Source organism: Mastomys coucha, unplaced genomic scaffold, assembly GCF_008632895.1.
Source record: "Mastomys coucha isolate ucsf_1 unplaced genomic scaffold, UCSF_Mcou_1 pScaffold23, whole genome shotgun sequence".
NCBI lineage: Eukaryota > Metazoa > Chordata > Mammalia > Rodentia > Muridae > Mastomys > Mastomys coucha.
Window position 1 is genome coordinate 62,285,571 of NW_022196906.1, and position 21,484 is coordinate 62,307,054.

The 21,484-nt window shown below is 46.1% G+C and overlaps 2 long non-coding RNA genes across 4 annotated transcripts in view; one reads left to right on the forward strand and one right to left on the reverse strand.

Moving 5' to 3' along the window:
• The window catches only part of LOC116071952, a 39,671-nt gene extending 22,123 nt beyond the window's left edge, over positions 1-17,548 (reverse strand). For both annotated transcript variants that reach the window (XR_004111248.1, XR_004111249.1), the window contains exon 1: positions 17,330-17,548. This is a non-coding gene — a long non-coding RNA (uncharacterized LOC116071952). The remainder of the gene's footprint in view (positions 1-17,329) is intronic.
• A 3-nt stretch (positions 17,549-17,551) lies between these two features.
• LOC116071953 overlaps positions 17,552-21,484 on the forward strand; it is a 23,479-nt gene continuing 19,546 nt past the window's right edge. The window contains exon 1 of one of the 2 annotated variants that reach the window (XR_004111252.1): positions 17,552-17,807. This is a non-coding gene — a long non-coding RNA (uncharacterized LOC116071953). The remainder of the gene's footprint in view (positions 17,808-21,484) is intronic. The other variant, XR_004111250.1, reaches the window with a different exon arrangement.

The following is a 21,484-nucleotide window of genomic DNA, read 5'->3' on the forward strand; positions in this document are numbered from 1 at the left end:
ACCATTGTTTTGAGGCATTCTTCCTACCAGAGCCTGACTCTCACACCAACTGAAAGCCATCCATATGTTAAGCATTTTTTCCAATAGAAAAAGTCAGGCTACTACCATGGTTGCAGCATCCTTCCTTGGGAAACAGTTTAGAAGAATAAACAACAACAACAAAAGAAAATCAGCAGTTAAATCCATGCCCCCCCCCTCAGTGAAACACTGTAGGATTATCTCCCAAAGAATAACTGGAGGTTGTTTCAAGAGAGGAAGAGCTAGAACATGAAGACTTCGGGCTCAAGGTGATGGAGATCTCAAGAGAGATCACAGTGAAGCTAATAGAGACATGCAAACTCCAGAGGAGTCTATAGCAGACCTTACTCCAAGGCCAGGTGGCTAGAGATGCCATCAACCAAAGAAGTAGCATGTCCCAAAACAGAAGAGATGAGCCTCCAAACCTAACCATGAGCTGGAGGCATCAAAAGAGATACCAGCTCTTCTTCTCTGAGAATGAACATGTGGCTCCCTACCAACCTTGGGCAACCTGCACTATCCCAGGATATAGATGGCAGGCAAAGCTCAAACCCACAGGGCTCTCTGACTCAAATACCAAGCATGTGGTCTCTTCCCAAGAAAGCTTCAAGCAGGTATTATGGGTAGAAGGAGGAGGACACCCTAGCTGAGCATGGAAGAGAGAGACCAGAGGGAGGTAAGAAAGAGCAAGAAAGCCTTGTTACACATTTAATGTAGAGAAGTTCATGGTTGGGCAGGGAGGGTGGGGCTTCAACCATGCTCTAAGGATATAACTTGACATACCCCAAATCAGGCAGGGCAAACTGCCCACAGTCCATTCGTGTTTCTGGTTTCATTCTTTCTGAATAAAGACACTGAATAAGTCCCCAGAGACCCAGGCAATATTCCTCTTGACCCTCATGCTCTTCTTGGGCAGTGGGCTGAATGTCAAAATGAGGGATGATAGTTCTTTTTTTTTTTTAATTTAAATTTTGGTATGTTCTGCTTGGCACCTCTCCAGGGCTTTGGAAAGGAGGCAAAGGCAAAATGTGAAGGCACTTACTGAGTAAACAGAGGCCTTGGGAAGTGCTTCAGCATTGATCAGAGGCATGGGGTGATTGTGGAATAAACCACACTTCATAGAAGCTCAAGAGAAAAAGCCCCTCTCTCTATAGCACCATGAGGCCAACCATGGGAGGGAGTGGTGTATAGAAAAGAATGCAGAGTGAGAACCCCTTCCAAGATTCTGGAGTCATCCAAGACATGCCCTTGTGGTAGCAGGAAAAGGACTGACCCTAGTCCTCTCTTGTGTGGCAACTGGGAAAGGCAAGTGTGGGAAGATTTCTTGTTGTATATTTTCTAGTTAGGAAGTCTCTTGCCAAAGAGACTAGGAGTGTGCTAGGTCAGGAGGAGTTATGTCAGGCCAACTAAGGAGCAGAGTCCCTGAAAGGAGCCTGCTCTGTGAACTGCTCAAGTCATGAGATGCCCCTGGCATATAGCACCTAGCCTTCATAGACTCTAAGGCACATTGTGGGAAAAGCTGTCAATGGAGACCAGGAGATGCCATCAACAACAAAGGGGACAAGTTCCACAGAAAATGGGACCAGGACCTGCCATTTGGTGGTAAATGTCTTTTGTTAAATTTTTGCTAACCAACCCACCCCATTTACATGTGTTAATTCTCTGACTAGACGCTAATGGAGGAGACACAGTTCCTCTTCCTGTAATACCTGGGAATGTATGAAGACATGGCCTCTGGTCCAGCAATCGAAAAACATCCAGCTTATACTTTTGGTCTAGCCAGAGACTTACCATGGGGTCTGAATCTTTAGCCATTACCTACCTCTCTAGACTCCTAAAAATAGTCCCTAGACTAGTCTCATCCAATAGGCAGCTGTAGACCCAAATGTTGGATGACTGACATCAATCTTTCTGTGATATGAGGACAGACAGAGCTACATGCCTGAGAAAAGGACAACTGCAGATGTGTTGTTGTGATCCCCACCATGTGTAGGATACCCTCAGACCCAACAATTCTGCACAATTCTTAAGCAAGAGATTCAGCAGCAGGGTGTCAGGCTTGTCATCCTGCCCCCCTTTGTTTCTGGTTCTCACGAGGTGAAGATTCATGTTGTAAATGTTTGCTTGATCAAACATTAAAGCAGAAGAGTGCAGAGGGAGGGGGCAGGGAGCAGAAAGAGAAATAGAGGTGAGACCCTTTCCGCTCCCTGTTGAATGTCTTCTCTGATCCTGGCATTGCTTTCTCTTTATTCTTGCTTTTGTCCTTCTTTCAGGGACCACTTAGCTCTTCAGTTTTAGCACCACTTCATCTCATCCTGGAGGGCTTTCTCCCTCATTTACTTCATGCTCCTATTTGCTGGCTACACATTTGTAACTGTCTCTTCCTCATTCTTTGCACAGCTAATCTAGTTCCCTAATGTTTTCTGGTTTGGTCAATTATTTTGTATCTTGTGTTTTGTTGTAGTTTTCTTTTCAGCAAGAGGGGCAGGACCTCAGGGGAGCTGGTGGGTCAAAGAGTAGTCAAGATAAGCACAACCTAGACTTGTAAAGCCCTTCTTCACTCCCTTTCTCCATGAACTTCCCTAGTGGATCAGAAATGACCATGTGCAGGGGTAAGGGGACAGCTCAGCTTACCAAGTGCTTTCGGTACCAACATGAGGGATTTGAGTGCACATCTTCAATACCCACATAAGCTGGGTGTTAGCAGGATGTGCCTATAGTCCCAGTATTGTGAAGCAGAGAAAGAAAGATCCCTGGAGTTTGCTTGCCAGTCATTTTAGCCAGTGGTTAAGTCCCAGAGTCTGTCTCAAAAAATAGTGTGAGGAAACAATTGAAGGAATTGAATATCAACTTCTGATCTCCATATGCACATGTGCTCAACCCCCTACCCCAGAAGTAACTATCCATGTGACCTTCCCCATCTCCTTCTGGGATCTTTCTCATTGTTCTTCAGATCTACTGGCTACTGGATGACAATCTAACCTTGTAGGTCTATCCGATTTCCTGTCCCCTTCTGCCCTATCATAAAAGAAGCATCCCCAGACTTTATCATTGAGGAACAAAAAATACATCTTTCCTTAGAGCCAAGCAATCCCCTCTTACAGTCTCTTCCCTAGAAGCTGACAGCTGAGAGTACCAAATGCCCCTAACTAGCTTTCATTTAGAGGCTACTAAGCAACTCCCTAAGGCCCATCCTCATCCTGAGATCAGTTATATTACCTCCAAAGAGGCTCACATGGCAGGGGCCATGTCTCCCTCATCTTTGATTCCAGCCTCAGGAAATATCTTGCCATATCTGTTGAAATTCATTTTCTAAAGCACTGCGCAAAGTGTTAGGAAAGGGACACTTGCTTTTGGTGCAGGATGAGAGGCAGGCAGACAGAAGTTGTGGCCTCTAGTCTTAGGCACTGAGGTTTTGTGATGTACAGGAGGCTCAGACCCTTTGAGAGTGGGGAGGGTTCTGAGAAGCCTGGGAGAGGGGGAACAGTCTGAGGAAGAAGAAGCATAAAAAGGTCTTTGTTCTTCTCAGAACCCCAAAACTAAGTTTTAAGAGGCCCTGAGAAAATGAGTCGCTTGGCTGATGATTTCTACCATTCAGATTTAGCCCCTTCCAGGGAATTAACACAGCCAGACTCTCCCAGCTTCTCAGTTGAAACATTAGATTTGGTCTCCAGAAGAGACTGTTGTGATGGTGAGAATGAGAAATGTCCCCCATGGGTTCCACTATTTGTATAGTCTCCCAGTTGGTGGCGCTGTTTGGGGAGGTTTAGGGGGGTGCAGCCTTGCTGGAGGAAGCGTGTCACTGGGAGCAGGTTTTGAGAACTTAAAGACTCATGCCCCTCTAGGCTCCCTCTCCCTCTCCCTCTCCCTCTCCCCAATCCCTCTTCCTCTTCCTTCCCCTCCCCTTCCCTCTCTTCTCCCCCTTCCCCTCCCTCTCCCCCCCTCTGTGTGCATGTTTTGTGTGTGTGTGTGTGTGTGTGTGTGTGTGTCTGTCTGTCTCTTGCTTGCCACTGACGATGTGAACACTAAAGCTTCCTAAGCCTGCCACATCATGGCTGTTACCTACTGCCATGTTGGTCTGCCATGATAGACTCCTGTCACTCAGGAACTGTAAACTCAAGTAAATCCCCTCCCACTACCCCTCCCCAAGTTGCCTTGTGGTATTTTATGACAGCAACAGAACTAATACATGGTTATTTGTATCATTTGTATTGCACTGTTATATGTCTCTTCACATCCTGGGGTTTGGTGAACTGATTCACCAACCACAGAGGGTTTTTGTTTTTGTTTTGTTTTGTTTTGTACATTGGTTAACTCAATTGTACTTATTTACTCAAGTAAACAACCACAGTTGGAGAGCTTGGATAGGCAGGCTTGTGAGCAAGTGACTGCATCACAAGTGGCCACTTTGGCACTGGTACTTGGATGGCCATGTGTACTAGGAAACAGTACATGCATTTCTTGCAAGCACAAGCCAGAGTGAGACAGGGCTACAGCAAGCCCAGTGTGTGACCCATGAGCTGCCTACAGCTGAGGATAGCTATGAAGGTAACCAAACATGAAATCAAATTTTCAGAGGGTTTTTTGTTTTCAAAGTTCCCTTTGAAAAGAAACTGTTTTGTGTGCTCTACAGTACCCCATGGATGTAGAAAGGAATTTAGTAGCTTTTTCCACAGCTCCGACTCGTGTAGTCCAGCCCTCATCATTACTGTTGGCATTTAGGTAACACTTGCATCTCCATCATTCTGTGTGTGTTCCAAAAGACACTGATGATCTCTCGGTGTGGCCCTGAACCCCAACCTGTAGAGATGCTGCATTTGGACACACTCGAACTATTTCCTAGTCACTGACCATAAAGTCTAAAGCCTTTTCAGATATTTTCTTAGACTTGGGCTAATCAGAGCCTGTGAAGTTTGGGATGGAATAGGGTAAGTATGTACCTCAATAATGGGCTATCAGGAGGCTCAACAAATGTATGATTCCTGAGGTCAACAAGTTATCCTTGCAACTAAAATTCATCCTCATCCTAATCTCCCAAGAGTAAGCATTCATCCTTGAGTTCAAAACAAAAAAATCAACGGGACAGCAAGAAGGGGTTTGAAGCTGAGAGAGGGAAAGCAAAAGGAAGAGCAGGAGACACAAAGAGGAGAGCATCCCACCTTCTTCGTTGTGCTAAAACTGGGCCAAGGGCTCTGCCAATCTTGTCCCTATTCTCTTCAGTATTAACCTTAAGGCTAACACTCTTTCTCAGTGCGTGTCTCCCTCTTACACTTACACTCCCTTCTTTGTTGTTCTTGCTTGTTCTCTTGGCCTCTGAACTGGTGTGCTCAACTCGGAGCTCTAAGAACCAAAGTGGAGAGGAAACCACTCTCCTTAGAAACTTCTCTTTGGGCCTCATAGCCTATTGTTTTAGACCGCATCCAAATCTCATTGCTACTTATGATCAGTGACCTTTATTAATGGTCCCTTTCTGACTTCCTTTCAGAGAAGGGCATTTAGCTACCACAAGGCTCCCAAAAGGCTGGCGGCTGTGCATACCCATCTCTCCTTCTTCTCAGACCCAATGTCTAGTCTGGTTTCAAAACTCCCCCAACCCCAACCCATCAACAGTCTCACACCCAGATCCAGGGCTACATCTATGATTCCAAGGTCCAATGAAAGACATGTCAGACATTATAGTCCTCAGAGATTCATGTAGTTCTTAAAACGGTTGAACTCCAAAGTCAAACTCTTATTGTATTTGGAAGTGAAGTTTTTATTACTGCAGAAGAAACTGAAGTCAGAAGCAAACCATCAGCCAATCCCAGTCTTGATTTTGGTGGGGGCACTGTTTTATCGAAGCATATGATGCTTCAGCTGGACAGTGGGAGGACAGAAAGGACATGAGACACAAGCTACCCACAAGGCTTGTCTGAACAGTGAGAGGACTGAAGAGACAGATCACAAGACACACCTGGGCTGTATTTCAAAGGCAGCTGGGACACCAAGGCTGTCTTCTGATGGCTCCAGCCTGCACTGGCAAATATAGTCAATCTGTAGCTGGAAGACCAGGAGCTCTCTGAAGACACAAGCAATTGTCTTTGTCCAAGACTTATTTCTTCTTTGGATGCACAACTCCATGTGAACTAGAGGTCTCATCCCATATGCTGTGGCCTATGTCTCTCACAGAATTCTTGTCCCCCCCACATGGACTACTCACTCTACAGTCAGCATATCTTTTAAGCCACATCCTCTATAGGATGATGATGTAGGCCAAGTTCAAGTTCTCAGCTACTAAGGCTTCTGAGTTGTCAGTTGGATATTATTTTCTAGGCAGTCCCCTTTTGGGTAGGAAGTCCCTTAAGAACTTAATTTTCTGTGCTAACCCCCTTTGGACCAAGTGTAATTAATATAATAGACAGTTCTGGAAGAGACCACTTTCTTGAAGTCTGGGTCTGAGAGACTGTCAGAGGTTGAGGACCCACATACTGATTAACAAGCTCTCAGATATCTACCTAAGAGCCATACAAATCTCTAAGGGTCTTGGGGCTTCTGGACAGTGGTGCTGGGTATGGCTCAGCAAGAGCAGTCTGGCAGTTCATTCATTTTTAATTTGCCTGCCATCAAATTACTTCGTGTGTCTACCCCCCCTCCCCATGAAGCTGAGTTCAGTGACAAGAGGATCAGAGGAGATTGAAGCTCCTCATAAGATTTGAACCAAGAGCAGGAATGGCCTGCAGTTGTGGCTGGCATCAGTCCAGGTCTTCCGGGAAATTTCCAGGAAATGTCCAGAAACTGTTCTGTCCACAATTTGTAACATCTGCCACATTTTCCCTTCCTCTAACAAACTCAGGTCTCCATCGTGTCTCTTTCTGTTCTGAGTTTTGTTTTTTTTTTAAAAAGAGGGGAAATGCACATACAATAAACATCACCATTGTGACATTTGGTATATTCTCAATTCGAACATCAGCCTCCATCAAGTTCCATGTTGTCTTCACCATTACAAAGGGAAACCTCAGCAGGCCTTGAGTGGTCTGTCCTTCTTGATCCTCTCCAGTCAACCCACTTCTACTAATGATCAATGGGCTTCCAGTGCCCACGGATTTTCTTATGTTACACATTTCACAAAGTCGAGCCAGGCAGTATGGCCTTGAGTGTCTGGCTTCTGTAGCCCTTGTGCCCACATTGTAACCACTGTCAGCAAGCATGCCATTCTGTCTGGTGAGGATGCTGGTAGTTCAGACTTTGTTTACCTGCTCATTCACTGATGAGCAGCAGAGCTGCTTCTGCCTTTTGACTAACACCAATACTGCTGGAGCTCGACAGATTAGCACGTGTACCTGCTTTTAGCTTTGAGGGAGGGACCTGAGGACAAAAGTCCACAAATCATCACGCCGTGATGCTTTCTACAACTCATTTGAGATACTTCCTAGCCCTGTCACCTTTGCTGCCATTTTACATCCTGGCAGTGTACAAGGATCTCTGTTTTTCTCCACACCGCCCCAAAGCACCAGTCATTTTTTATTTGTTTTGTTATAGCTGTTTTAACCAGTGTGGTGTGATAATCACCTGCGGTTTTTACTTGCACTTCCACAAAGACTAAAGACTGGGAACACATTTTCACATGGTTTTTGGTCCTAGCTAGCATGTCTTATTTGAGAAGTGCTTGAGGTTTCCCCTGTTGAATTGTAGAAGGTTGTTTTAGGCCTTCTGGAACCAGGCTCATCAGACATATGATGAGAAAATAGATTTCAACTATAGACATTGTCTTTTCAGGATATCCAGAGGCATACAAAGTTTAAAGTTTGATGTTACTATATTATTCTCATCATTTAGCTAAGAAACATCATAGCTAAGGAACTACAGTCAACTTCAAGCCTATAAAGATTTGCAGGACACTGGGAATGATTTTAACCCTTATATACACAGCATTGATGAACAGCATTGAGTTTTGTATATAATGTACATAATAGTCCAGTACCTTCTTCTCCCATATGACTGCCCAGCTGAGCGACCCCAATAAAAGACAATTATTTCTCTATTATAAATTGGCCCAAGCATCCTTACTGAATGAACATCAACCAACTTTACAAGCATATTACTCTTTCAAGACTTCTCTTTCTTGATCTACACATGTACTCTCCTCCGGTGAGAGGAACATGCTACTGGATTAGGCAAATTTCACAGTACATTTCTGAAGCAAGAAGAGCTAGACCTGAACTTTTATGATCATTTCTCAAAATGTCTAGAGTTCTCAAGACAGCAATTTGGAGAAACCTACATTTTGCTCGGTGCTAATACTACAAACAACCACAGAATTCAAGGGAAAACTTGGGACATAGATCTCTTGTTCCAATATGTCAGATTCAGAGATCCAACTTGAGTCCTTATCCTTGGCAGTCAGCAAATTTATCAACAGTCCCAATAGGATGACCTTGATCATATCCTGAGAATGCTATCTTCCTAAGAGGACGAGCCAGGGGCAATCTTAATTCTGCACTGAGACACAGTAACTCTAAGTGGTTACTGAGCATCATCATACCACAATGCCCTTTTCCAACTTACAGATGCCCTTTGCTGGTGTTAGGACACTGGACCCAGGGAAGGCTGAAGTAAACAGCATGAAGGACTGGCTTTGCCCAACCTCCTTGGCAACAGATGAAGACTCAGGCCTCCAGGGAGTGACAGGGAAATCCAGTGAGCCTAGTTCTAAGAGGATAAGGAGAGCTGAGGTGGAAGGCTGAACCCCTCCCTGCACCTCCAGAGCTCACCATGGGGAGTCAGTCCTTGAGAGAGAGGCCTCTGAAACAGAAGCCACACAGCTGGTCTTACCTCAGAGGGAACATACATCCTCTCAGATGACTGACAATGGAGATGCAGAAGGAGCAATGGGTCTGAAACTTCACAAGCTTGAGAGAGAAGGGTTTTGGAAGTCCCCCTTTTTCACAGACTGGTTTCCTGCCAGGCTGTCAGGAAGGGTTGAGGTAAACAGTACAGGAGCTGCTTTAGAGGGAGGGAATGCTCCCAAGGGCAGCCCAGTCCAAGGCCTGCTCCAATGAGGTTGTGGTAAACATTTAGGATAGGGCAAGGAGGAGTGGTTATCAGTTTCTAAACTGACACCATGACTTTTCTCCAGATTAGGTCTCAGTGGGAACACTCCTGAGCCTTTTCCTACAGCAGAGCTACTCAGTAGCATGAGCATTTGAGTCCTGCGACTGAGCAGAGGACTCAGTGCCAGGGCAGCTCTGTAGCTTGACTGGAGGAAGACTTGTGGGGAATGCTTGTGGGCAGCATTCTCCTGAGCATCCAGTTCAGAAGAGTTCTTCCACAAGGCCTGAGATCCCTCACTTTCAAAAACCAACTTGTGCACTGTTGGCCCTTCTAGGATGGTAGGGAGGCAAGCTCAGACCACCCTAGTACCTACCTTACTCTGTGTGTCAACAATGGGATTGCTTTCTCCCAGTGTCTAGACCTTATCGACAAGGAGATATGGTCTTATCTGTGTGACTAGCCTGTGGAAGTCCCGGGCCCAGGGTCTGCAGTGAACTCCCTCTGTTGAAAGCTCTCTCATGGATATTCTTGTACCTTAGTGCGGGGGCGGGGGGGGGGCTTCCTACACCCTGGCGCCTCCCCGTGGGGAGAGGGAATCTGGCCCTAATGCTTGAACCTTGGCCTTTGGCTGATTTTGCTCTGTATCCTCTGAGAGAAATCACAGTTGGGACTGCAACTCCACGCTGAGTCCTGAGAGTCCTGCTAGAGACTCGTGAGGGTGTGGTGGCCTTGGGGAAGGCCCAGCACATCACTCAGGTCCCCCTCCTATCTCTTTTTATATCTTAAGAGCACCAGGCTGGGGAGAGTCCGGCTAAGGAAGAGGAACAATTTCTATCCATCTGACCTGTGATTTTCTGTTTCCCATCCGTTCAGACACTAAACTACTTATTCCTTATGCCTCACTCCCACCATTCTCCCCTCAGAGAGGGTCTTTGCAGAGCAGCTCGTCGACTCCAACAGAGCTGCCCAGGTGTATCACTGGCTCTGGAGACCACACCACCGTGGACAGCAGCTCCCTTGCTCTCTGCTTTTGGACAACGTCAGCCTTGCTTCCCAGCCTTTGCTGGCTTCTGTTACTTCAACATCCCTCTTGTAAATGTGCTTCTTTCCTTCCTCTCTCTCTCTGCTGGGTGATCAGACTCCTCGGTTTGCTCTGAGGTTGCTTGACACTGAACGTGTTTCTTCATTTATCCTTGGCTTAACTCTAGACGTCAGTATTGTTTTCTTCCTCTCTCAACTAACTTCTCTCCAAGAAGCTTCTGCCAGGCTGGCCAAGGGGAAGAACCCATCGGGTGAGAGGGATAGGAATATAGCTTCCGTCTTTGGCCCTGCTTGGCCCAGATGGGTGAGGAGCCACTATCTAAGCTGTCCTCATGCCTGTCACCATTCCTGCCCCAGCTTGCTGCCCTCATCGTTCTCAGATCCTGTCACTATTAACATTAAATCAGCTTCATGTCTCTGTCCTTCTGCAATCTCCACACAGAGGTGCAGTCAGCCCCATGTGTGACCCAAGATATAGGCCTCCCCCACTGAGTGGGCATCGTGATCACAGACTGAAAAACTCAAAGGAACAAACTATTTGGCTGGCCTCTCTGTCCTGGTGACTGACACACAGGCAGAGGGACTAAAACAGAGCCATATTAACCTTGCTCTCGTTCCTTTTTCCTTGAGTGACAGTTTCCAGGGCTCAGTGGGCACAGCACAGCAGCAGGCAATCAGTCTACTGTTGTTGTCTGCCACACGGTCCAGAATGGCCCTCCCATTCTTCCAGGGTGGCTTCCAGAGATTTCATTCAGATTCTCTGAAACTTCTTTCTTGAGGTCGAGAATTTTTAAAAATTGTGTATCCTCTTTTACATATCGTAGATAAAAAATTAAAACAAGAATTGTGGAATAGATTTGCCGACATTGGTAGTAATGGCTTTCCATCAGAATAAAGCACCACTTTATCAGCCTGGGTAACCGGATCTCTCTGACCTCCTCTCCTGTGAGCAGCTACTACGCAGGCTGGAGAGCACGCGGTGAAAGCGAGGTGGGTATTAGCTCATGTAAGTTTAAGGCCATAATGCTTGCTGCTTTTCCCTTCAGGAAACTTTGCATACTGCTAAGATTGGTTTTTCTAGTTACGATTTTTTTCCATGAGGCCAGACAGTGGAAGCTTGGGGGGAGATTAGAACTTCACCTTCAGTATTTCAGCCAGGAACAATGACAACAAGAGAGAATGGCCAGGAAAGAAATCCCTGTGAATGTTAAGTGTGAGAGGAATGGGATGAGCACCCATGTGGGGAGCCAGGAGTCATTTAAGTCTGATCCTCTTCCTCTTGTTAGCCTTAGCAATAGTCCCTGTGATCTAGGCAGACCAAGGCCGTCATCGGATTTGCTACCTCATGCATCCCATCCTTTGGAACAGCAGAAGCATCTGAAGTGACATTCAAGGTACAAGGAGGGCACCTTGGCAAAACCCAGGTAACTTTCTACTGTCTATCCTGAGTAAAATTGTTGATTATACATTCAGTAAATTTGAGAAGATGCCGCCGGAGGTCGATAGAGACAGGACAACCCTGGAGTGTCTGGTGTGCCTGCAGACCTTCAAATCTTCCCAAGGTTTCCAGAGCTGCCAACTCAGAAGGCTGAAGTCCTGGATTACTCTGGGGTCTCTAGAAGTTTCAGGTCAGGAATGGCAACTGGGTGGTGTGAACATTTCATCAAAGTGCCTTTTGCAGGGCTCCAGGAAGGAGCACTTAATTATTAAATGAAGGGCATTAGATTGGGCAAGTCTTGAGATGCTTTCATTAGACACCCCATTCATTCATTCATTCATTCATACATTCATACATTCATTCATCCAGCCAATATTTAAAAGAATCTCCTGTCCTGTAGGCATTTGTGCGAAATAACTCAAGACACTTGCCACCAACCCTTGAAGAGCTCCTAGGTCTCCATTCTTGTACCTAATACCACTGTCTGTCCTGTGTCTTCCTCATTGGACCTCTTGCATGATACAGCTTTAGGCATGCATCCCTCATTCCCCATGTGGGACAGTTTCTCACTGTAGACTCCTTGAAATCTATTGAAAGCCTCCCCCGGAGTCCCCAAAGTGGATTCACCTTTAACACCAAAGACACCCTCCAGATCCTCCACCAATTTTTTTGGACATATTCTGAGGGAAAGGTAGAGGTTTTCCCCAAAACAAGAGTCAACCAAGGCACGTGAGTGAGAAAATCAGTCTACCCAGAGCCTTCTCCTTGACCTTGAAGCAGGGCTTTCTTTCCATTGTCTTCCTTGGAAGAAACAGCACAAGCCACAGCTGACAAACTGTATTGTGTCTCATTACACATGCCCGGAGCAGTCTTGCAGACCGGTCCCTCTCATCTTCAAAAGTCTTCCCCAGAAAGCAGGAACCCTCTGCCATGACAAATGAAACTCTAGTCATTCAGGGCTCTCTTCAAGGGGAGGGTGGAGGAATTCTCTACTAAGGTGGGAACAACAAAACAACTTCAAGCTCTGATATGAGCCATTGGAACCCCCGCAGAAGAAGCAGAAGGAAAGAGCAAGATTTTAACATTTGGAAGGCAGAGGAGGTCCCAGGTTTTAGTAACCACCCATAAGCAAGAGGGAGGGCAGCTAATAGGTCATGGAAACACCCCAAATAGACTTCCCTATTGCATAGCTGGCCTTTAGGATGGCCTTGGAAAGAGGTCCAAGTTAGTCCTACAGGTGATACCAATAGCTCTGGTGCACTAGACCTCAGGGATGCAAGAGTAGAGCTGAGCTGGCAAGGTGAGCTTTCACGGAGAAGGAGGCTTCGAGCACAAACACTTCCCAAACCCTCTGACACTTGTCTTTAGACTCTTTGTTCCAAGCCATCTTCCCTCCAGGAAGTAAGAGAAGCTGTAATGGGGTCTTTGAAAGTATATGACATCACAATGGGTCCCAGGATTGTGGCTGAGAGACTGGATTGAGAAACGATGTCATCAACATTGATAACCAGGAATCAGCTATCACCTATGGAACTCCTCCTTTTACCTGTCCAACATCTCTAGGACCTCACTTGGCATTGCTAGTTCATTTTACAGTTGAGGAAAATGGGACACTTTTTTTTTTTTTTTTTTAAAGACTCTCACCCAGTGTCACCCAGCTGCTCCTGAGCTGTTTCCAAACCTGGCTCTTCAGACAGATCCTTTGCAACATGGCCTCAAGCCTGCTTCCACTTCTGAGAAAAAGAGAAGGAAGGACTTCTGTGGCCAGAGAGCCAACCCTAAGTTGGGAGAGGCTCCAGGAGTCAGTCAGTAAGAGGTTTCCTAGACCTGGCCTGCTGGTGACCTGCTGTGACATGTGACCCTCTTGCTCCTCATCACATTCTGGACTGTTGACTTTTTTTTAATCTTTGTCTGGGAGGCTCGAAGTCTCCAGAAGCCCCGCCCATTCGATTGCCTTGCTGTTCTCCTTCCCACCCCCACACCCCCCACCTACTCTCCCCAACCCAACCCTGCACCTTTCATTTCCATGCCTACAGCTACTGTGCTCCTCTCCTCTACTACATGCTAACCTCAGACGCTTTCTTCTCCCTCACCTTACAAACCTCACTGTGTTGTTGAGTACGTGTGTGTGTGTGTGTGTGTGTGTGTGTGTGTGTGTGTGTGCGTGTGTGTTGGCTTCTCCCCTGCCCCTTCCAATGCTGGAGATCAAGCCCCATGCTTTGCTCATGTTACCATTAAGCTTCATCCTTCTCTCTCTCTCTCTCTCTCTTTCTCTCTCTCTTCCTTTCTAGAGTCCAAAAGATGAAGCGTTTACTCTTTCAGATATATATTTGTAGAATGGGTTAAAAGCTTTTTCATCAGCCTTGAGCTCTAGTTACTAGATGCCATACCACCTCCACAAGAAATCTGTTTCCCTGAAAAGCGGTGTGCCCTGCCCTCCACCTGCACCATTCCCAGTTACAGGAAGACTTGACCACACCCCTAAAAGCCACTTTTCTGACTTCTACTCATTAAGCCCTACACAGCTTCCTTACAGAAGATGCCCGAACTTTCACATGACTTCAGCCCACAGTCCTATAGTTAAAAAAGCCAACGTGTGTATTGTGTTGCCTATTAATATCTCCTCCACACATCCTACCCATCAACAGGGTACATCCTCAAGACTTGTTTCCCTACTAATGGCTTCCACCCTTCTCTATTCTTTGGAATATGGATCTTTCCCACTTAATTTGGAGGCTCTGTGGGCTTCAATAGTTGTAAATCCCTTGGCATTGTCTCCTCTGGGACTTCCAGGGTCATGAAGTTGGATAGGAACCCTTCCAAGGACCATCCTGAAGGCTCCAATTAAGGCAAGAGACCAGGATAAAGCCAGTTGTCACCTGCCTCCCCTCTCACCTCCATAAAAACTTCTCAGCTTATGAACTTTCCTGGATATGTGTTATTGAATATGCGTGTCTATCTTTTGCTTCTAACCTGCTCCTTCCAAAGCTCTTTGAATTTAGAAGTAGTTTTGGGTAATACAAGTAGTCAATAATATGTGGTCTTGTGTATGTACATTTTGGATGCAATATCTTCATCTTAGCCCAATGTCCCCGTCTTCTTGTATATGTACGTACATGTATATTTGCTCTTGTTCATTTATTTTGTTTTAGAAGCATTTTATTTGAACTATAGCTCTTCTTAAGCAACATATCAAATGTGTAAAGAAAAAAAGGACCTATTGCCAGGCTCTTTGGAAAGGAAAACCCTGCTGTTTACCGGGAAATGAATATGTGGTTTTCTGTGCCTTTCACCCTGCCTTCTGTTTACCATTTATTCGATAATTATCCCCTTAAAGTTTGATTTTCCTTCTCCTTGGTGTGTTCTTTATAGGTTGTGTATTTTTCTATCCCCATTCATAAAATTCTCCAAGTTCCTGACATTTTCAATAGAAACAATTGAAATGTTTTACACGAAATATTCTCCAGTCCCATTAGTTATCACATACCTGGCTACTCAGTACACCCAGCTGGGACAAACAAATCGAGCCTCTGAGAGTGGCCCTCCTAGGGTCTGTTCAAAGACCCTGGTTTACACTGACAATTTAATCTGCGGGGTCCCAGGCACTGACACTTGACACCCCATTCTGAAAGCTGGAGGTGCCGCTCTCAGACTTAATACCCCTGTCAGCAGACAGGTCCCCTTAGAAGACATGAGGGAACAGATTGTAGTTTGAGAGGGTAAAGAGGCTGTCCCTGAGGGCCCTAGGGAGAAACATGCTCCAAAGATGATGTGGGGTGACATCTGACTGTGAGTACCATTCCCAGGAAAAGGAACCCCCTTTGCAGCAGGTAATGAGCTCCATACTACCAAAGTATGTTGGGATCTGCATTTGTGAGAGTAAAGGGAGGGTCAGAGTAGAAAGGTGCCCATTGGGGTCACAACCAGGGACAGAGAAGAGGGCAGGGTATTAGACGTGAGCTTGGAGGTGTGTGATGGGATCCTGTTGAGGAGGGAGAACTTTAGGCCGAAGTCCCTGACAAAATAGGCTTCCCAATTAGGGTCCCATTGCCATGGAAGAGATGAGATTTTTGGTTGGGGACAAAGGAGGCCCTGGAGTCCTATGCCTGGAAGGTGTGGGGCAATTAGCTCAGCCCTGGGGGTCAGCTCAGCCCTGTATAGTTACAGTTAGGGAGTCCTATGCCTGGAAGGTGTGTGGCAGTTAGCTCAGCCCTGGGGGTCAGCTCAGCCCTGTATAGTTACAGTTAGGGAGGCAAGGCAGGAATGAGGACTCTCCTTCCTGCTTTGACGGTAATCCTCACAGGGTTCTTGTTATATAGAGGGTGCATGCCTACATGAGGGAGGCTGGCTGCCTTTCCTGAATTTACTCGAGGTTATACACTTAACCTGTGGGAATTTGAGAAAAGCGGATCCCTTCTGATTTCAAACTCTCTAGACACTTCCAAACATTTCACACAGTTTAGTGAGCTGGGAATCTAGGCCTTATACTTACAAATAAAATGGAAGACGCAGCCTAAAGGCCAAACACAGTTAGGGAACAGACTGTAGATGAGCACCCTTAGTGACAAAGGCTATCTGCTCCCAACTCAATTATTGTTTTGCTTACAAGCACAAGTGAGCAAGGTGGGCTGACTAAACCCTAGGTTGGAAACTTATAAGGAATCCTTTATGTCTCTCTACCTCCCAAACGATGGTCAAAGCACTGCTAAGTCTCTCCACACCACTGGGTCACGCTCTGGCAGCCCCGGCTAGCCTCCTTTCCAATTTTTTATTGAAATCACAGTGTAGGGAATGTTGGAAGGTAGAGAGGGTTCTCTGAAATGATCAAAGGGTTATCATCTTGCCCTTCCCACAGTTTCTTGAAATGGTATCCATCTTTAACGAGCTTACAGGGTGGGAAATAGAAATTATAAAAAGGAAAATGAAAAGCATTCCTTATCCAATTCTGTCTGGCCACTCCGCCCTCTCTGGACTAGGTAAGAGTAACCGGTGAGAAATGATGGGCGGGTCAATTTTCTAGTATATTTATGTGATGAGTTTGGTGTTTGAAAAAGTCAACCAAGCTATTATTGTAAGCTAAACCACAAAGAAAATGTTTAATAAGATGGTAGCCAATGAAGAAATCTTCAGGTAAAAACACACTTATAAAGATGGTGCCTATTAAATGTATACGTTCTGGCAGGGGTGCGGGTGGAGACGGACTCAGTTTTAAGGGACTGGCCACTGGGAATTTGACTGTGCTTCAGTAAGTATATGGCCAACACAAATTGGAGTTTTTTTTTCTTTTTTGGGAGGGTCACAAGGCAGAGAGGCACACCTGGGAGGGCTGGGAAATGAGCATGACCGATGTGCACGATGTGAAATTCACAAAAAATAACATTAAAAAAAAAAAAAAAGGAAATAGTGTTACACAGAACTCTACAAACAGCAGCAGTTATAGATCTGTCCGCTTCACAAACGGTCTTTGGGCTTAAAAGAATGACTAGTGTCAAAGATCTGTAGTAAAATGAGTCGGGTGACAGAATACCATAGAACATAGGAAAGATGAAAGAGGATCCAGAAACAAAGTGCTGAGAGGACAACAGATGCTCCAGCAGGAGCTTTCTGAACTAGGTCAGGGCAGGTTGGTAAGAGGGTTCCCACAACAGGACCCAAGAAAGACTCCATGGTGAGACTTGGCACCCATTCCCCTTCCCCAACATGAAGACAGGCTTCTCAGATGGCTCAACTCCATCAAAGACTACGAGGCTATAAGAAAGGGGTCAGCCTCACACCCCGGGGAAGTGCGTTTGAGCTCAGGACCTGATCTTAAAACCCTGCAAGAGCATGCTTGCAGGCCGCATGGAGAACAGGGACACGACCACCAACTTGCACAGAGGTCGATGATGGACTAACTGCACTGATTAACAGACACATGACCTCGAGCTCAAGTGCGCATGCTTGGAGGCTACTGGGAAGCCCAACCATTGGCTCCACCCTTGGCAGGAGGCACCAGAAGTCCCAGCCAATCCCAGCCACGGAACAGACCCCGTCCCCCTACTCCCTCCCCCCCCCCCCGCCCCCGGTAGTGGCGGTTGGAAGGCGTTGGCTAATCCAGCCCAGTGGCCTTCAGTTAGGCTGGCCCTACCGAGGATGCAGTGGCTAGGCTGGACAAAGATCTTCGTTGTAGTTGATGTGGGTGCGGTGGGGTGGGGTAAGTCCCATCTTAGCCAAACCCCAAACTGCTGCCAGGACCTTGAACTGTTGTATAGCTATACAGTCTTGTGACAGTGGCCTTAGGGTGAGTTTAGGTAGGAGCTATGCAAGCTCTGTTAAATAATCCCACTGACTCACCTGGTACCGTTTTGTAGCAACTTTTGGAAAAATTTTAAACCTGTCATAGGAAAGGGACATTAAATGGGGACATATAGTCATTTGTAAGCACTTGGCATGAGTTGACAACTCCATAGACACCGTCTCTGGAGCACAAGGCTGGAGATGTTTAGCCAGGTTTACCTGACAAGAGAGCTGGCATGCCTTCTGCCCCTTGTTTACCTCACTTTCGTGAAGCCAAGAGCCAACAAAGTAACGCTTTTCAGGGGCAGTAGCTTTACCCTACACGGCCAAGTTCCTGTCATCTAGTTCACAGGGTTCTTTCTGCCAAGCCCTAGGAAGGAGCCTAGAGGTTTCTCCATAACTTCTTTTCCTTCTGCTCCTTTATCAAATATCTCCTCTCCTCATGCATGAGAGGTATCCTTTCTAGACAGAAGAAAATTCCCCAAGTGACTCTTAAGTCACTTTGATGTCATTGGAGAAGTCACTAACAGGAATATCATGAGGTTCAAGAGATTAAAGAGTATTATCCTCCAGGACTTCTGTTCCTGAAGGGAAACTTCCCTTTGTTCTTTAGGGCTGGTACAAAACCTGCATGAAGTTCTGCAGCTTGAGAGAGTTGTGACAGTCTTAAGTTCATTCGCTGGTATGGTTTTAGACTTCACTCTGGGTGTAGAAACATTGAGTTGACAGACACCATGGGATAGAAAAGTGGGAGCTTTCCTTCCTGAAGCTACAATCTGGAACAATGAGATTCTCAGTAAAAGGGTGTTAAGAAAGGCTATCTTTATCCTGTGGTTGGGTCACTCTTGAATCTCATTTTAAAATAGCTTAGACCTATAGATGAATAACTACACATGTAGTGGTACTGATTAGAGAAGACTTTCTGTGTTGAGTAAGGTGTTGAATGTCTTGACCTAAAGTGAGTGGGTGTGGGGTCGGGGGGGGGGGGGGGGGGGGTGGAGGGATACCCTTTCCCATCCTGCAGAGTTACAATCTTGTCACTCTAAGTGATCCCAGGAAAGGGACAATACTACAGAGACAATGAAACAGCAGGTTAGGTATACTTCTAAGGGCTCTTAGGAATCTGAGACTTAAATCTTGTGAGAATTGAATACCCTTCAGGTGTTGTGATCCAGGATGCAGTGCTGAGTAGCAGGAGTGCAGCTGACTCAAAACAGTCTTTGGTCCATAGTTCCCATGAATCAATCCCCTTTGCTTGCCTGGGTCTTCTTTTAATGTCTGGCCACTATGTTTCTGTCAATCATCCATCCACCTTGCAAAAGCAGAAAGCCTTCTTTCATCTTTGATGACTTCCTTTTCCCTCCCTGCTCTCCATTTTAACACCACCACCATTAGTGGGTACCACATTTCCTGTGCAGTCTGGAACTTTGTCCTCTGAACTCAGTGATAGAGCTCCATATAGATAAGAGGTGAATCCTGGGCTCATGTTCTGCTGTAGTACATGCTCAAGTTCTCTCTAGCTGAGGATATAAATGGAAAGCAGTAAGAATCTGAGCCCAGATGAGATCTAACAAGGCTCTGCAAGCAGTGCACAGCTCTGTTGGAGGTTAACCCATCATCAGAAAGTGGGATGGAAACAAAAGAATATGGCTGTGGCGCAAACCCCAAGTTGTTTTATTTTTTCCTGTTATGTGTTGTCTGGTGGCCTTGGCTGTCACTCAAAAGGACATGGGGCTGGTCTCTTTGGAGCAATAGGGCAGACAAGTCATGGATTGTTGCCCATCCTGTGACAATACATAGACCCTTGAAAGAGTCAGTTTCTAGGTTGATGGTAATTGGAAGAGCTTCTGGGTGGCAGCCAAGTCCTAGAAGGGAGTGAGTCACTTGTGGAGCTATGGGCCCTGCCTTTGTGAGTGCTCACCCTAGCTATTGCTTTTATTTTTTTACATAAACCTAAATTAGCCTGATCCTAGCCATAAAGGAAGTCTTTTTTAGAAAAGATGGGGGGGAAAAGTTATCAAAGCAGAAACCCAGATAAGAATATAGGAAGGGAATAAAAAAATGTCAGAGAAGTTAGGCTCTAGAGAGAGAGATGTACAGGTGTGGGGTCAGCCAAAAATTGAGACAATGTTTCGGAACAACATGCTGAAAGGGAAAAGTGAGGGTAGGCCAGACTGCCTATGAATCCAGAGACGGAACCACGAAAGAGGAAAGCTTCCCTCAATCCTCTTTCTTCCTGCCCTCCTCCTCCCCTGAAACCCTTGCTAAGTGCTAGGTAGGTACAGAGATTGTGCACGTTATGTAGCAGGGGTGAAAGGTGTGTCTCCATCAGCTGCATTCTCAGGATATAGGGAAGGTCAACAGCAAAGACAGCTGTGGCCCCAAGAATGAAGGGGGTGCTGTCTCAGCAGCTCTTGGACTGAGGTTAGAAAGCAGCTCAAACAAAGGCTCAGACAATCCTCTTTGGCCAGTAGCTAGGGTTGCTACAAGCACAGAACAAACAGGTAACTGGAGTGAGTCAGTGGGAGGAGTCCTGTGTTGTGGGTATGGTGCCCTTGGACATTGGCAGAGATAACTCTGCCTTCTCTCTCTTCTCCAGGTGCCTCTTCCCCAAGCCACTGTAGGTTGTCTAGCAGCAGCTCACCTTGGCTTCTATCATGAGCATCATACATAAATGGAAAAGTGAGGGGAAAGAAATGCATAAAACACTGGAGGCTGAGGGAGGCACTTGTATCTCAAATTAACAAAATGAGAAAACAAAGATAGAGTTTGGCATCTAATTTATGAGTCCCTGAAGGCTGGGAAGCCTGAGTCCCACAAAACAAAGACTACTCTTGTAGGAGGTGATATCAATGTTGAAAAGGGTCCTTACTGAAGCTGAGAACAGGGCAGACAAAAGCTGCTAGGTTGTCACCCCTAGTGTCTTTTGGGGTGGGGTACATGTGTGCTATTTTTTTGTTTGTTTGTTTGTTTCTTTGTTTTTTGGAGGGGAAACTGGGAATGGAGAAATTTACATGTAAATAAAGAAAATATCTTAAAAAAAAATACCCTTTGACTCAAAATGTGCCCTACCTACAAGATATGCAGGGATAAAGATGGGGCAGAGATTGAGGGAATAGGCAACCAATGACTGGACCAACTTGAGGTGGTGTGCTTGCAGACAGCAGCCTAGTGTACCTGTTATCTGAGAGGCTTTATCCAGCAGCTGATGGAAACACATGCAGAGACCCACAGCCAAACATTTAGCAGAGCTCAGTGAGTCTTGTGGAAGAGTTGGGGGAAGGATTGGGGGAGCAGGAGGGGTTAAGGACAGCACAAGAAGACCTAGAGAACCAACTAACATGGGCCCATGAGTTTCACAGAGTCTGAAACACCAAGCAAAGTGCATAAATGGACTGGACCTAAGCCCCATGCACAAATGTAGCAGATGTCCAGCTTGCTCTTCATGTGAGACCCTAACAATTGGAGTGGGGGTCTGTCTCAGACTCTGTTCCCTGCCTTTAGATCCCTTTTCTCTAGCTGGGCTGCCCTGTCTGGCCTCAGTGGGAGAGGACTGGTTTAGTCCTGATTGAACTTACTTCATGTGCTAGGGCAACTTGGTACAGGGGGTTGGGGGGGGGAGAGTAGGTAATAGGTGTGGGGGGAATCCCCTTCTCTGAGGAGAATGGAAGGGGGTAGGAA